We start from the raw sequence: 17,648 nt of genomic DNA, 5'->3' as shown, positions 1-17,648 counted from the left end.
ACCATGGGCCAATGCTCTAACCACTAAGCAAACCAGCCAGGGCTACTCTTCCCCTAAGTTTATTGAGCATCCTTATAACAGTGTTTATTTATTTTATTGTCTAAAGTTTTACATATGTCTCCTTTTCCCCCAATTGACCCCCCACCAGCCATTCCCACCCTGGGCAAGCCCCCACTGCCCCAGTGTCTGTGTTCATTGGTTATGCTAATATGCATGCATACAAGTCCTTTGGTTGCTCTCTACTCCACCCTCCTTTACCATTTGTCTCTGGATCTATTCTTGTTCATCAAATTATGTTGATCATTATATCCCACATAGGAGATCATGTGATATTTATCTTTCTCCGACTGGCTTATTTCACTTAGCATAATGCTCTCCAGTTCCATCCATGCTGTTGCAAATGGTAAAAGTTCCTTCTTTTTTTATAGTGGCATAGTATTCCATTGTTTAGATGTACCACAGTTTTTTAACCCACTCATCTGCTGATGGGCACCTCTGGCTGTTTCCAAATCTTAGCTATTGTAAATTGTGCTTCTATGAACATAGGGGTGCGTATACTAGTAATAACAGTGTTTTGAACTCTACATCCTATCTAATAAAAGAGTAATATGCAAATTGACCACACCTCTGCTACACCCACAAGCCACGCCCACCAGCCAATCAGGAGCAAATATGCAAATAAACCAAACCAAGATGGATGTGGCCACAGAGAGCAGGAGGGAGGCTTGGGTTTCCCTGGCAATGGAGGAAGCCAAGCTTTCCGCACACCCTGGTGGGCCCAGGCCTCCACTCCAGGCTACAAATTTTCAATTATAGAAGATAAATAAAGCCCCCAAAAAATGGCTGCCTCCACGGAGCGAGCAGAAGGCTTGGCTCCGCTCCAGGCTAAAAAGTTTCAATTGTAGAAGATAAATAAATCCCACATCACAGGGCCTCCACTTGGGTCGCCAGGGGGCGTGGCCGGCCTGCAAACCACCACAGGCCCCTTGCCCAGGCCGCCCCACACCCTAAGGGAACCCCCACCCTGATCCAGGACACCCTTCAGGGCAAAGCACCTGGTCCCCACCCACGCACCAGGCCTCTATCCTATCTAATAAAAGAGTAATATGCAGATTGACCATCACTCCAACACACAAGATGGCTGCCCCCATGCGGTCAAAGATCCTGCCCCCCTGTGGACACAAGATGGCCACCACAAGATGGCCAGCAGGGGAGGGCAGTTGGAAGGGACCAGGCCTGCAAGGGAGGGCAGTTGTGGGCGATCAGGCCAGCAGGGGAGGGCAGTTGGGAGGGACCATGCCTGCAAGGGAGGGCAGTTGGGGGCGATCAAGACTGCAGGGGAGGGCAGTTAGGGGTAACCAGGCTGGAAGAGGAGGGAAGTTGGGGGTGACCGGGCCTGCAGGGAAGGGCAGTTGGGGGGGACCCAGGCCTGCAGGGGAGAGCAGTTGGGGGGACCCAGGCCTGCAGGGGAGGGCAGTTAGGGGTGACCAGGCCTGCAGGGGAGCAATTAGGCATCAATCAGGCTGGCAGGGGAGTGGGGGGTGATCAGGCTGGCAGGCAGAAGCGGTTAGGGGCAATCAGGAAGGCAGGAAGGCGAGCAGTTGGGAGCCAGCATTCTTGGATTGTGAGAGGGACTTAATGGGCAGTCGGACATCCCTCGAGGGGTCCCAGATTGGAGAGGGTGCAGGCTGGGCTGAGGGACACCGCCCCCCGCCCCCATGCACAAATTTCGTTCACTGGGCCTCTAGTCTATTATATTTTGCTTGTCTCTATTTAGTTCTTTTCCTGGAGTTTTGTTCTGTTCTTTCATTTGGGACATGTTTCTTTGTCTCCTCATTTTGGCCGCTACCCTGTGTTTGTTTCTATGTATTAGGTAGAGCTGCTACATCTCCCAGTCTTGCTAGAGTAGCCTTATGTAGTACGTGTCCTGTAGGACGCAGTGGTGCTGCCTCCCCGGTCACCCAAGCTGGGGAACTGTAGTATGCACCCTACTGTTGTAGTAGCCTTGATTGCTGTTGGCACATCAATGACAGGGATTTACCCCCAGGCCAACTGGCTGCAAGGCCTGGCCGTGACTACAGCAAAGGAGCTACTATGCAGTGCCCACCCTGTGGAGCAAGATACACTTCAGCAATGAGTTCACCCTTTGAGGATGTCCCTCGTGGAAGTGGCTGAGGAGTGCTCTGATGTGATCTGAAGCTGTCCATCCAGTGTGTTGGCTCTGGGTCCTCCTGGGATGTATAAGCCAAGATCAGCCACTGCCTGTGCCCTGCCTAGGGCCACCTAGCACTATAAAGCAATCTGCAAATGACTCCTACTTGTGCTGGGCTTGGAGGTGCCCAGGAGAAGCCAAGCTATGAAATGAGACTGGCTGCTGTTATTACCAGGCATAGGGCCACTTAACAAGAGGTATGGACATGCCAAGGTCAGATGCTGCTTTTTTGAGGTTTGTGGAACCTTTGAGAGATTTTAGGAAAGTCCAACGTATGAGCCAACACAAGCCGTTTGTGTGGAAAAGCCACTGGAAGTGGGGAGAAACCAAGATGGCGGCATAGGTAAGCACCTAAACTGCTGCCCTGCACAACAATTTCAAAACTACAACTAAAAGATAGAATGGACACCATCCAGAACCACAGGAAAGCTGGATGAGTGGAAATTCTACAACTAGAAGGAAAGAGGAAATCTCATGGAGAAGGAGCAGCAAAGAGCTGAGGTACGGAGACACGCGTGCACAGAGAGGAAGGACGGCGGAGTGCCTGGCTGGCTTTCTCTGGCGGGAGGGGGAAAGAAGCCCCCGACTGCACTGAACCCCAGTTCCGACTGCACTGAACCTCTGTTCCGGGAGAAACCCTGTGGACCCAGGCTCACACAGGGGGAGTTTGGACTGTCAGGTAGAGAGAAAGGCACACGGAGACTCGGAGACTCAGGGGAGCCGTGGCGGCAGGGGTCTGGAGGCGCGAGTGTGCACAAAGACTGACTGCGGAGGTTACCACAGGCTATCCCTAGCGGAAGGGAGTGGGAAGCTCCTGATTGGCACTGAACCCCAGTTCCGACTGCACTGAACCACAGTTCCGGGCGAGCCCCTGGGGACCCACGGTCTTACGGGGGAAATCTGGACTGTAAGGCAGAAACTCGGGAACCGCGGAAGGCAGAGGTCTGGAGACTCGTGCGCAAGGGCAGGGTTGATGGGAAGCCAAGACTGTCTACCCCGCCATGAGACTCCACCCCTTCCAAGCTGAGCACAGAGGCTTTTGCAATCTGGCAAGGCTAATCCTATAAGGCTGTCTCCAGCACCGAAAATCTCCCTGTGTAGACACAGCTGATCCTCACAACCAACTGGCCTGCAGGTCAATTCCTCCCAGTGATACCAACAACAATCAAGACTTAACTACAACAAGGCTGTACACACAGTCCACAAAGGGGTGCACCAAGAGTGTCCACCTCAGGTTAACTGGGGAGGCAGACCCACTGGGCCATATAGGAAACCTAGCACACAAAGCTACTCTACCAACTCAGGGAAGCAGTGAAAAATGGGGAGACTAAGAAACAGATCACAAACGAAAGAAATGGAGGAAAACAAACAACTGGATATAGAATTCAAAACCACGGTTATAAGGCTCTTCAAGATTATCCTAGAAAAGGCCGATAAATGTAACGAGACCCTCGAAGATATGAAAAAAGGACCAACTAGAAATTAAACATACACTGACTGAAATAAAAAATATTATACAGAGACCCAACAGCAGACTAGAGGAACGCAAGAATCAAGTCAAAGATTTGAAATACAAAGAAGCAAAAAACACTCAACCGGAAAAGCAAAAAAAAAAGAAAAAAGAATCCAAAAAGTTGAAGATAGTGTAAGAAGCCTCTGGGACAACTTCAAGTGTACCAACATCAGAATTATGGGGGTGCCAGAAGAAGAGAGAGAGCAAGATACTGAAAACCTATTGGAAGAAATAATGACAGAAAACTTCCCCGACCTGGTGAAAGAAATAGACTTACAAGTCCAGGAAGCGCACAGAACCCCAAACAAAAGGAATCCAAAGAGGACCATACCAAGACACATCATAATTAAAATGCCAAGAGCAAAAGACAAAGAGAGAATATTAAAAGCAGCAAGAGAAAAACAGTTAATTACCTACAAGGGAGCACCCATACGATTGTCAGCTGATTTCTCAACAGAAACTATGCAGGCCAGACGGGAGTAGCAAGAAATATTCAAAGTGATGAATAGCAAGAACCTACAACAAGACTACTCTACCCAGCAAAGCTATCATTCAGAATTGAAGGGCAGATAAAGAGCTTCACAGATAAGAAAAAGCTAAAGGAGTTCATCACCACCAGACCAGTATTATATGAAATGCTGAAAGGTATTCTTTAAGAAGAGGAAGAAGAAAAAAGTAAAGAGAAAAATTATGAACAACAAATACATATCAACAAGTGAACCTAAAAATCAAGAGAATTAAAAATCTGAGGAACAGAATAAACTGGTGAATATAATAGAATCAGGGGCATAGAAAGGGAGTGGACTGATAATTCTCAGGGGCAAAGGGGTATGGGGGGTGCAGGAAGAGACTGGACAAAAATCGTACACCTATGGATGAGGATAGTGTGGGAGGAGGTAAGGGCAAAGGATGGGGTGGGAACTAGGTGGAGGGGAGCTATGGGGGGAAAAAGGAGAAACAATTGTAATAATCTGAACAATAAAGATTTATTAAATTAAAAAAAATAAAAATAATAAAAATAAAAAAAGTAATTCCTAAAAAAATTTTTTAATTTAATTTAATTTAATTTAATTAAAAAAAAAAAAAAAGAAAGAAAGAAAAGCCACTGGAAGTGGCTTAGGTGTGCCTGAATGTTGGGTGGGGTGGGGTCTCAGGGAATCACCAGACCTGGGTGATCAGTGTTAGCCAAGTTGATGGAGACTCAGCTATAACACCCGCCTGCCAGCTTTGTGGGGTTAGGCTCAGCAAAGAAACAATGGCCTCTACCAGCACTTCTGTCTGAGAGAAAGCTGCCCCTTCAACTCTCACCCCAAAGCCAGACAATTCGGTTCCTCTCTATATGTCCCTGGTACCTTTTGAACTGCTATACCAGAGCTGGAGCTTAGAGTGAGTTCAAGTAAGTCCTAAGAGGAACATCTGGGATTCCAACAGCCCTTCATCTCAGCCACAGCCCTCGCTGGTTTCACAGCCAAGTTATGGGGATTTCTCTTCCAGCTGGGTGGGGAGCCTGGTGTGTGGCTGGGACCCTTTGCTCCTCAGGGGGGACCTCTAAAGCAGAGATATCCCTCCCGATTTTTAACCACCACACATAGGTAGGGACCAGCCTGTTGCACTTCTCTGTCCCTCTACCAGTCTCCACCTGGCTTCTTCTTTATATCCTTAGTTATAGGACTTGGGTTCAACTAGATTTCAGGTGGTCTGCATGATTGTTATTCTGTAGTTTAGTTGTAATTTTGATGTGGTTGCAGGAGAATAAGAATCCCCCATTTACCTACTCCACTATCTTGGCCTGTTGTTAAATTTCTTAAAGTTAGAACTTAGTAACCTGTCCTAAAAATAATCCAAACTGGATATGAAGAATAATAAGGTAAAACATAATGCCTAGTATAGAGTAGGTATCAAGTAAATACTGGTTGAAAGAGTAATTGAGAGAAGTACCACTATAACTTTTTATGCTACAGTATTAGAAGATGTAAGTGCCACTGACATAAAAAGTAATGGAAAATTTAGCCCTGGCTGGTGCGGCTCAGTTGTTTGGAGCATGATCCTGTACACCAAAAGGTAGTGGGTTCAATTCCTGGTCAGGGCACATAATCAGGTCACGGGTTCTATCCCCAGTCAGGGCGTATGTGGGAAGCAACTGAATGATGTTTCTCTCTCACATTGATGTTTCTCTCTCAAAAAGTCAATAAAAAATAAAAGTTAAAAAATATTTATAGTCCTGTAGTTATATTAATTACTGAAAAACTCATTCAATAATTAAAAACCTTCCCACAAAGAATAGCATGAAGTTGATCGCTTCATCTGAATTCTCAAAATTTATCATAAAATTGTTCATTATGCCCTCTTGTGTTTTTTAAGTGTGTAAGATCTTTAGTAGCATCTCCTTTCATTCCTATATTTGTGTGTTCAATCTTTTTCTTGATAAGTCTCTTGGAGGTTTATCAATTTTATTTCATTCAACTTTTCAAGAACCAATTTTTGGCTTTGTTGTTCCTATTTATGTTTGTAGCATATTTCAATTATATCTGCTTCATGTTCATGCTTTTTATTCAGTTACTTTTTCTAACTTCTTGAGATAGATACGTGGTCATTATTTTTCAACCTTTCTTTTTACCATATGTGTATTTCCTCTAAGAACTACTTCTGTAAACAACAACAACAACAAAAAACCCCATAGATTTTTGACATGGAATATTTTTGTAGCCACACATTTCAAAATAGCATCTAATTTCCACTATGGTTTCTTCTTTGACCTTTAGGATTTACAAGTACTTTTCTTTTTACACATATGGGATTTTTATCTTATTTTTTAATAGCTCCAACCTTTATTCTGCAACAATATGTTTGTATGTACAAAAAAAATTCATGGACAGATATGGAAAACAACAAAAAAATTTCTTTGGGGAGAAGGATCAAGGACTTAAGTTCGTGAAAGACTCACATTTTACTGACTCTTCTGCAGTGTTTGAATATTTTTAAAAATCAGTGCATATATTACCTTTTAAGTTAAAAATAAATTGCTAAAGAGATCTCAGAAGCAGCTTTTTCTTGAAAAACTTACTAACATAGTAGGTACAGCAGCATCATAAAGACTATTTTAAAAAATATATATATATTTTTATTGATTTCAGAGAGGAAGGGAGAGGGAGAGGGAGAGAGAGAGAGAGATGGAAACATCAATGATAAGAGAGAATCATTGATCGGCTGCCTCCTGCACATCCCACAATGGGGATTGTGCTTGCAACCCGGACATGTGCCCTGACCTGGAATCGGACCATAACCTGGAATCGGTTCATAGGTTCATAGGTCGACACTCAACCACTGAGTCATGTAGGCTGGACTCCTAGAGACTTTTTATACTACTTTGGTCATAAAAATTGCTGTGCAAAGTCCTACTGTAAAACAAAAGTCCTTATTTGTCATCTTTCCCTTTTGTCTTCCTGTACAACATCTCTCACAAACTGGGTAGAATGTTATTACTTCTTCTGTCCCTCTTCTTGGTTAAAGGATACAAGGGCTCTCTTCTCACCACACTGGAGATCTGGTTCTCTTTACATAGTTGTATAGCCTCCATTCTTCGATGCCTGCTACCACTCATAACTTGAGCATTCAAATGAAGCAATTGTCAGCTCAATTTCACCTCTTCGTGGGATACACTTTTCAGCTTTTACATACTCAGCCATAGCTGCACCTTCACCTGGGAGCAGAGCATGGCCATTGTTTAAAAGTTTCTCATCTTGAGATATGTGTATTATAGGAGCTTCTGGACCTATAAGGTCCATGGTTACCTGCAATCTTTGAGTGCTCAATCCAGATATTTTTTGGCAACTCCCCTTATTAATTCTTATAGCTTGAGTCACTGGGGTTTTTTTAGTCTTCTTTTTCTTTTTTCCTCCCTCTGTGCTCCTTTCTCTTTTCTTTTTCCCCCATCATCAGAGTTAGAATTAGTGTCAAGAGTGAATTACTGACACTATTATCATATTTGCTATATTTTCTTTTGGACTTTCTCTTTTTTTCCTGTAAGCTAGAATTAGTGTCAGAGTGTGAATTACTGTCACTATTATCACATTTATTATATTTTCTTTTGGACTTCCTTTTTTTTTTTTCTTGTTTTTTGAACAACTGGTTTTCTTTTTTCTTCGGAGCTAGAATTTGAACTGTTGGTATTCTGAGTTTTGACCTCTTCATCTTCATCTTCAAATGGAGTGTGTTCATCAGAACTAAGCTGAGGATACTTTGGAGATAGCACATACACCTCAGAAGTTCCCAACTCCCCAACCATTCCCTGTCTTTCAGCCTTCTCTGCCGACAGCTCTCCTCCATCTTGTAGTCTTCTGCCCATAGTTGGTCACCTGCCTAGTGGTATCCATCGCAGTAGATGGAAGAGGATGAGAAGACATAGTTGCCGAGCCCGGGGTTGGGGAGAGTCCATTCTCAAGACCTAGAGCAATGAGGGTAAGGAGAGCCTGCCGACCAACCCCACGGAAGCCTGAGGCCCTTGCAGCCTTGGAAGTGAGGGCAGAAGGGCTGTTCCTCAATGAGCTAGGTCGCTGTCTCCAGGGGCCAGGGGCATCCTCAGAATAGCGGGACCTGGACAACGGTGCCATCACATATGGAATTTTTAAAAATTATCCTTTTTTTAAAGTTGAATTCTAGAATGATCACACTGTGGTCAGAAAACATGCCTGCTATGAGATAATCAACCAAAGACCTTGTATGCATATATGCATAACCCATGGACACAGACAATAGGATGGTGAAGGTCTGGGGGAATGGGGATGGGGGTGGGGGGTGGGCTGGAGTAGGTCAATGGGGGAAAAAAGGGGACATATGTAATACTTTCAATAATAAACATTAAAAAAAAATACCCCCTATGATTTCAATTTTCTTAAGCAAACTTTCCCAGAAAACAAAAAAAGAACAAGATAGGCTTCCCAACTTATTTTAAGGCTAGCCTTGATATAAAAACTCAAAAACAGAGATGAAAATTATAAGCCATTATTTTCACTCATGAACCTAAAAACAAAAGCCTAAACACAACATCAACTAACTAAATTCCATTTTATACACACACACACACACACACACACACACACACACACGTATATATATATGTGTACATTATATATACAGGTATACTGGAGGCCCGATGCACAAAATTCGTACAAGAGTAGGCCTTCCTTCCCCCGGCTGCTGGCACCAGCTTCCCTCTGGCACCAGGGACCCGGGCTTCCCTCTGGCCGCAGGCAGGCACCTGGGACCTGGGCTTCCCTTGCAGCCCTAGCTAGCTTCATCTGGAAGGACATCCAGTCTAATTAGTATATTACTATTACAGACATTTCTATCTCTCTCTCCCTCTCCCTTCCTCTCTGAAATCAATAAAAATATATTTAAACAAATAAATAAAAGTGAAAAATAATATGTTCATCTCAATAGATATAGAAACAGCATCTAAGAAATTCAACATTTATTCATAAGAAAATCTCTTAATGAATTTCTTTAATTTGGTAAGAGTATATCTACAAAAAAGTTACAATAAACATCATAGTTAATGTCGGTGATAAACTGAAAGCTTTCCCTTTAATCAGAAAAAATAATGTTATCATTTCTATTCTACATTGTACTTGAAGTCCTAGCTAGCCTAGTACAGCAAAACAAAGAAATAAAAATATAAAATTTAGAAAGAAACAAATTTATAGATGATTGATTGCCCATTGTGATAGTTAATTTTATTTGTCAACTTCTAGGCCACAGGGTGCCCAGATATTTGGTTAAACATTGTTTATGAGTGTGTCTATGAGGGTGTTTATGGATTACATTAACATTTGAATTGAGAGAGATAGAGATTGATTCTGTCTCTGTGAGACATCAAACTAATATACCCATGAAGGAAAATAAAAATATTATACAGACAAATTACTTGGATTTATAAAAAATAAAACGGTATTTTATGTAACAGCCTCTAGTTACTTTATAAAACTTTGTCATTATCTACATATCTATATATACAAAGAGTGTTATACAGTCCAACATAATAAATACTAATTACATGTGGCTACTAAGCACCTGATTTAGCTCCACTGAAGTGAGATGAGCTGTAATAATAAAATACTTATCAGATGTCAAAGATTTAGCATAAAAATGTCAAGTATCTCAATGAGAAGTTTTTTGGGTTAAATAAAATATATTAAAACCTATTTCATCTATTTCTTCTAACTCTTTTAATGTGCCTATGAGAAAAATTTTAATTACATATGTGGCTTATCTACACTAATAAAAGAGTAACATGCTAACTGATCGTACCTTCTCAACACCCACCAGCCAATCAGGAATATGCAAATTAACCCAAAAAAAGATGGTGGGTTAATTTGTATACGCAGGCACAGAGCGGCGGGGCAGGGGGGGGACACTTGTGATGCAGGAGGGTGGGGCAGCGAGCTACAAGCGGGCGGTGGAGAGCTACCGGAGGGAGCAGGGCAGCAAGCTATGGGGGGGGGGGGGGGGGCAGGGGAGTGGACATTCCACACCACCCCAGCCGCTCAGGGCCTTTGGGCAGCGTGGGAAGGCGGAAAGGCGGCTTCGGCCAGAGTGAAGGCAGTGTCGGCAGCCAGGGGAAGGAAGGCCCATTCTTGCATGAATCTTCATGCATCGGGCCTCTAGTATTATATATCTATTGATCACTGCTCTAAAGAAATAAGCACACATTTACCAGAAGACACATACACTGAGTAGCCAGATTATTATGATCTCTGAATGCATAATAATCTGGCCACTCGGTGTGTGTGTGTGTGTGTGTGTGTGTGTGTGTGTATACATATATATACATATATGTGTGTGTGTGTGTGTGTGTGTGTGTATACACATATATATTAGAGGCCCGGTGCATGAATTAGTGCATGGGTGGGGTCCAGCCAGCCTGGCCAGGGGGAGAGGACATGGGTGGTTGGCCAGCCTGCCTGCTGGTTGAACTCCTGGCCGAGGGGACAATTTGCATATTAGCCTTTTATTATATAGGATATACACTGAGTAGCCAGATTATTATGCATTCAAAGATCATAATAATCTGGCCACTCAGTGTATAAGAAGGCTCCTAAATAACATTATTAGTAACTAGTAGCCCTGCGCACAAATCTGTGTGCCAGTAGTTCGCCAGTAGCTCACTGCCACCCTCCAGTAGCTCTCCACCCACTGCCCTGTCCTCCTGTAACTTCCCCCACCCCCCTCATAGCTTGCTGCCCTGTCCCCTCCTGTAGCTCTCCACCACCTGCTTGTAGCCAGCAGCTCACTGCCGCCCTCCTGTAGCTCTCCACCCGCTGCCCTGCCCTCCTGTAGCTTCCCCCACCCCCCAGCCCCGGCCCTCATAGCTTGCTGCCATGCCCCCTCCTGTAGCTCTCCACCACCCGCTTGTAGCTCGCTGCCCCACCCTCCTGCTGATCCGTGATCCAGTCATTAAGCAGTCGTTAACGCTTCACAGCGTAATGACCATTCTGCATATTACATCTTTATTATATAGGATACCCCTAAAGAAACTCAAAGATCTATCTAGAATAGAAGAGATAAATTGTGGCATATTCAGACAATGGAATATATATATGTATGTATGTATATACATATATATATATATATATATATATACACATATATATATGAAAAAAAGATTAACTATAGCTACATCAATTTTGGATATATTTTCAAAATAATGTTGGCAGAAAGAAGTCAGAACAAATATAATGGGATTCCATTCACAAAGTTCAAGATGAGCAAAAATAAAACTAGTGTTTAGGAATACACAGTTAGATGGCAAAACTACAGATAAGAGCAAGGTGGTGGTTATCATAAAATTGGTTACATTTTGGAGAGTTCTATTGAGAAAAGTTCTGACAATGTTCTGTTTTCTAACATGGGTGATGGTTAAATAGGTGTTCCTCAAACTGTATATTTATGTTTTATGCATTTTCTGGTTGTGTATTACCTTTCACCATAGATAAGGTTCTTAAAACTTAAGAGAATCAGAGGCGATGTTATCAATAAGTCAAAAGGGCTCTCCTAGTTTCCAGCTCAATGAATTACATTAAAATGTTAAAACACTGGAGACAAAGAGAATACCCTACAAGTTTAGGGTGAAGGGAGAAAGTGAGTCATTAGGCTAGCTCCAGATTTCAACAGTAACATTAGAAGCTAGAAGGCAATGCTTTCCAACCTAGATCCTAACCAACTATAAAATGAAGACTTGCTTAGACAAAACAAGGTAAAAAAATTTATCTCCCATCTACCCTTTCTCATCAAGCTTCTATAGTTTGTGTATCACCAAAACAAGAGTATAAATCAAGAAAGAGAAAAATATTGGGTAAGGGAAACGAAGGAACCAATACAGAAGAAAAGTCAAAGGAACACCCAGGATGGAGTGAAGAGAAATTATGAGAGTTGTACAACAGGCAAAGAAGATCATCAGTTCAAATTGGAGCAGATCAGAGGCTCAAGGAGAAAATGTCTCAAGAAGATGAAATTGATAAAGAGTATATGATGGATCTAAAAATCTTAAGAGGATATTTAAACATCTGATAGAGAGTTTGAGCTTGAATTAATAAGTATATAGAAAAGTATACGAACAAATAAACAAGACAAGCATTAACCCTAGTAAAAGCAAAAGGTTACATAGAAAAATAAAAGTGGTTTAATTATAAAATAGCATCTACAATCATAATAATGTAAACTTCAGATATTGATCCAAATAAAATTAAGATATAACCATGAGGTTAGGGGGAAGGCAGAAAGTATATATGTGTGGTTGGAAAAAGAAATGTATGTGTATTAAAGAATATGAAATCTTTACCTTCCATGCTGGAAAGTCAACAGATAATGCACACAACAGAAAAATAAAGAAGTAGCAATATAAGTACTTTTTTCCCTTAGTGATATGGAATATTGAAACAAATCACTGTGAAAAATAGAAGTGATTGCCTGTAGGAAGCAGAAAATTTTGTGACTAGGGAGGAGGTACTTTTTTCATAACAAGACTTACAGAGCTAGTTATCTTTTTATTTGCATAAGTAATTTTGACAAAATACAGACTAATTTATAAAGAAACATGATTTGAAGTAAGGAAGTAGGAAAGAGGAAGGACACATGAAACTTTAGACAATAAGACTTTTTAAAAAGAAGTGTAGATAAGAGTTTAAGTAAGGCAGTTAGAAACTCATATAAGACCAACATACAAAAAGTCAGGCTTTATGTTTTCTTATAAATTCAAAATACTAGATTTGGCGAAATAACTATTTCCTCTTACATCTTGCACTTTAACATGACAAGAGGAAACTTAACTACATCTGACTATATATTTCTATTAGATCAACATAATAAAAAAGACTTTCCTTTTTTATATGAAATAAAAATTTATATTGGAAGGTTAGCAGTGGCGTTCACAAGACTATTTCTTATAACATCCTATCCTATCTAATAAAAGAGAAACATGCAAATTGACCGTACCCGCTACACTACCAGCCAAAAGGAGTGAGTATGCAAATTAATCCAATCAAGATGGCGAAGCCCATAGCGGCCAGGTGGCGCTGGGCCTGCGAGGCCGGATAGGAGACACAAACCAGCAGGGAGGCCAGCACCCAGCAGCCCCAAGCCCCGCCACCGTGGCGCTGGGGCTGCAGGGGGCCGGATCGGAGACACAAACCCACAGGGAGGCCAGCATCCCGCAGCCCCAAGCCCCGCCATCGCGGACCTGGGGCTGGGGGTGGGGGTGGGTGGATTGGAGAAACAAACCCGCAGGCCTGGCACCCAGAAGCCCCGAGGCAGAGGCACTGGGGCTGCTGGAGGGCGTGGGGGGGGGGCAGTGGAGACACAAACCGGTAAGAAACCCGTGGAAAGGGAGATATACTATCATAACTTTATCTCCCTTTCCACAAGATGAGAAAACTGCCCCTGGTTTATTTAGTGATGTGGCCCACACCTTTCTACGAGCACAGGGTATGTTACGACCACTCCCAGGAAGGTCTGGTCAGATACCGTCTCCAGGGAATAAGGCTACTGTGGCAAATCATCTAAGAGAGGAAACAAGCTTTTGTTGGGTTTATTCTGAAGGTCAGAGAACATGCCACCCCAACATATGCTGTGTTGTTATATTGATGATCTTGAGCTGCAGATGCTTGAAAAACAGCAAATGCATGCAGAGGCTTTCACTGAAGTCTCCTGATCTGCCTAAAATCGGACCCCCCTAAAGGAGCTTAAAGGTCATAGGACCCCTTGATGGGAGAAGTGTCATCAGGCAGAGAAGACTGACTCCTGTCACAGGACAGGAGAGTAGAAGTTGACATCACACCCAAACTTTGTTACAAACTATTTCCCCCCACCCCCATTCATCCTAAAAACCATTTACTCTCCTCTCAGAGGCCTACATCTCCTGTCCCCTTTCCCTAGGAAGAAGGTATTTAAATCAGCATTCTAAGCCACCTTGGGGAGTTACTCATTTTCCCCTGGGACCTCCCACATATACACGAGGTACACATGTTAATGAACTTTTGTTTTTCTCTTGGTGATCTTTCATTACAAGGGCCTCCACTAAGAACTCAGAAAGGTAGAGGAAAACTATTTTTCCTCTTCCATAATTCTATCTCGGGAAATCAAGTCCCCAGCTGAACAATGAGGTTGGCTCAAGTACCAAGCAGTCTTGGCTGACGGGAGGGAAGCTTCTAGGGAGAAATCAATGATATTGGCATCAAAGTGGGACAGAGGGCACATGCATGGTTGCTGGTGGGAGTTTAAAGTGATTCAACATTTTTGGAGGATGATTTGGCAAATTCAATAGAAATGTTCAAGGTACATCCAAGAGTTTTCTTCTAGGAATCACATCCTATCTAATAAAGATGGAATATGCTAATTGACCCTCATGCCGTCACAAAGATAGCGGCACCCACAACCAATTAAGGAATATGCTAATTGACTGCCCCACCCTCAAAGATGGCGGCACCCACAGCCAATAAGGAGGGAATATGCTAATTGACTTCCCCGCCCTCAAATATGGCGGTGCCCACAGCCACAAGATGGCAGCGCCCCATCCCCTCAGCCCCGCCAGGGCAGCAGGCTGCTCCGCGCACCTGCCTCCGGAGTCCCTCAGCCCCCAGCCACCCAGGGCTGGCCCAAGGCACAGGTAATCAGGGCTGGCCAAGGCTTGCGCTGCTGGCAGTGGCAGCAGCAGAGGTGTGATGGGGGCGTCACCTTCCCCTGATCGCCAGGTCACCTCCCATCCCTGAGGGCTCCCGGACTGTGAGAGGGGGCAGGCTGGGCTGAGGCACCACCCCCTCCAGTGCATGAATTTTCATGCACCGGACCTCTAGTCTGCTGAGATAAAGCACAAACACATAAGCCCTGGTCAGAACCCAGGATGCTACTGCGGGCTCCCCTTCCACGATAGGAAAACCTGGGAACAACCTGCATTTTTAGGACAAGGTGGCATCTATACTAATAAAAGGGTAATATGCTAATTAGACTAAACATCTTCCGGACAACCTTCCGAATGTCCTTCCGGACATCCTTCCCGACAAAGCCATGTTGGCGGGGCCAAGGCAGAGGAGGTTAGAGGCGATCAGGCAGGCAGGGGAGAGCAGTTAGGGGGACCAGGCCAGCAGGGGAGAGCAGTTAGGGTGAACAGGCTGTCAGGGGAGAGCAGTTAGGGGAATCAGGTTGGCGGGCAGGTGAGCGGTTAGGAGCCAAAGGTCCTGAGGGGTCCCAGATTGGAGAGAGTGCAGGCCGAGCTAAGGGGACACCCTTCCCGTGCACGAATTTCGTGCACCGGGCCTCTAGTCCTTCCATAAAAGCCAATGGCCCTCCTCAGTGAAAATGTGCATGAGAATTAAGATATGTCTAACTGGTAAGGATTTTTTTTCTGTGATTATGATTTTAGTAAATAACCTGCAAAGGAACTTCAACATTGAGCATCAAAGTTTTTTATGCCAGTGCTAGCTGATTTGGCTCAGTGGCTAGAGCATGGGTCTGGAGACCAAAGGGTCCCGGGTTTGACTCCGGTCAAGGACACGTACCTCGGTTGCAGGCTCCTCCCTGGCCGAGGCCCTGGTTGGGGCTCATGCAGGAGGCAACCAATCAATGTGTTTCTCTCACATCGAAGTTTCTCTCTGTCTTTCCCTTTCTCTTTTACTGTCCCTAAAAGTCAATGGAAAAACATCCTTGGGTGAGGATTAACAAAAAAACAAAGTTTTTTATGCCAAACTTCTTAAAGTAGTTGCAAATATGAAAAATCATAAAAACAAATATATAATGTTAAAATCCCACCCACGAATATTAATAGGACATCAAGATGACAATAAAAGATAATCATACTTTGCACTTTGACCAGTATTTACTATCTCAGCACCCTAAGACACAGTAGACATAAAACTACCACATTAGAACAAACTCACCTATCATTTTTTTTCTGAAGGACTAGTCAGAAAAAGAGCAATTAAAATAATTTTCAGTCTTTAATAGTAGATTAACAAGTCAGACCTGTATTTTAGTTACATCACATTTTCAAATTGCCAAAAGGTATTTCCCTACACATACACAGTAAACAAAAGTCATAATACTATAGAGATCCAGGCATAGACACTATAAAAGCATTAAACTTTAAATTATTTTTTACCCTAATACATACTAGATTTGACAAATTTCAGAATGTTGTTTCCTAATTTATATTTTTAAGTTCTCAATATTCACATAAATAAAAATTCCTGCCAGTATATTTGTTCAATCAACTAATATTTGAGTTTCTGGTACAATCTTATATAATGAAAGCCTAATATGTAAACTGTCCCCTTGACCAGAAGTTCAACTGGGAGTTCGACCAGGGGGCGGGGCCGGCCTGCCAACCGCCCACGGTCCTATCAGCCCCAATTGGGGCAGGTTTGCTGGACCCCCCACCTGTGCACAAATTTGTGCACTGGGTCTCTAGTCTATCTACACTAATAAAAGAGAAACATAGAAATTACCGTCACTCTGCTATGCTACCAGCCAATCAGAGTGAGTATGCAAATTAACCTGAAAACATGGTGGCAGCCCCATCCCCCCGCCGCTCTGGGCCTGTGGGGGTCGGAAAAGTCGGGCGCCAGCGCCTGAGGCTGGCAACAGCCCGGGAGACGAAGGAGCCGCCTGCCCCGTGATCCCAGGCCCCAGACAGCAGCAGAAGCCTCACATCCACCTGCCCCACGTCCTGGGGGAGACAGAGAAACCGGGCCCCAGCACCCGAGGCTGGGTGCAGCCCGGGAGACGAAGAAGCCGCCTGACCCCTGATCCCAGGCTGCAGCCAACGTCCACCAGCCCCACGCCCTGGGGGAGACAGAGAAACCGGGCCCCAACGCCTGAGGCTGGGTGCGGCCCGGGGGACGAAGAAGCCTCCTGACCCGTGATCCCAGAATGCAGCCAGCCGGAGAGGTCGCCCACACTGCATCCCAGGGAAGACGGAGAAGCCGCCCACCTGTGGTCCAGGTGCCAGCACCTGTGGCTGGCTATAGCCTGGTAGACGGAGAAGCCGCCCACCCCGCAGTCCCAGGCACCAGTACCCGCGGCTGGCCGTGGCCTGGGATGCGGAGAAGTCACCCACCCCACAGTCCTGGGTGCCAGCACTTGCAGCTGCAGCCCAGGTGAAGCCACCTGCCCACCATCCCCTGTGGCTGCAGCCAGCCTGGCACCTATGGCTGACCAGAGGGAGGGAAGCCCGGATCCCAGGTGCCCGTGGTTGGCTGGAGCAGGGAATCCTGGGTCCCGGATGCAGGGCCGAGGCAGAGGTGGTTAGAGGCAATCAAGCCAGTGGGGAAGCAGTTAGGGACAATCAGGCAGGCAGGCAGAAGAAGTTAGGGGCAATCAGGCAGGCAGGCAAGTGGTTTAGAGCCAGCAGTTCTGGATTGTGAGAGGGATGTCCGA

General features: G+C 44.4%; 1 protein-coding gene and 1 pseudogene across 3 annotated transcripts in view; both read right to left on the bottom strand.

The window, feature by feature from the left end:
* The window catches only part of SOS2 (SOS Ras/Rho guanine nucleotide exchange factor 2), a 112,246-nt gene that overhangs the window by 79,752 nt on the left and 14,846 nt on the right, over positions 1–17,648 (bottom strand). The window lies entirely within an intron of this gene.
* LOC308250580 (NKAP-like protein) lies at positions 7,141–8,859 on the bottom strand (annotated as a pseudogene). Its single transcript has one exon. The product of its transcript is annotated as an NKAP-like protein (transcript).

Source organism: Plecotus auritus (genome assembly GCF_963455305.1).
Source record: "Plecotus auritus genome assembly, chromosome: 1".
In the NCBI taxonomy this organism is placed as follows: Eukaryota; Metazoa; Chordata; class Mammalia; order Chiroptera; family Vespertilionidae; genus Plecotus; species Plecotus auritus.
Note: the sequence above shows the minus strand (reverse complement) of the source record. Positions and strands in the feature narration are given on the sequence as shown.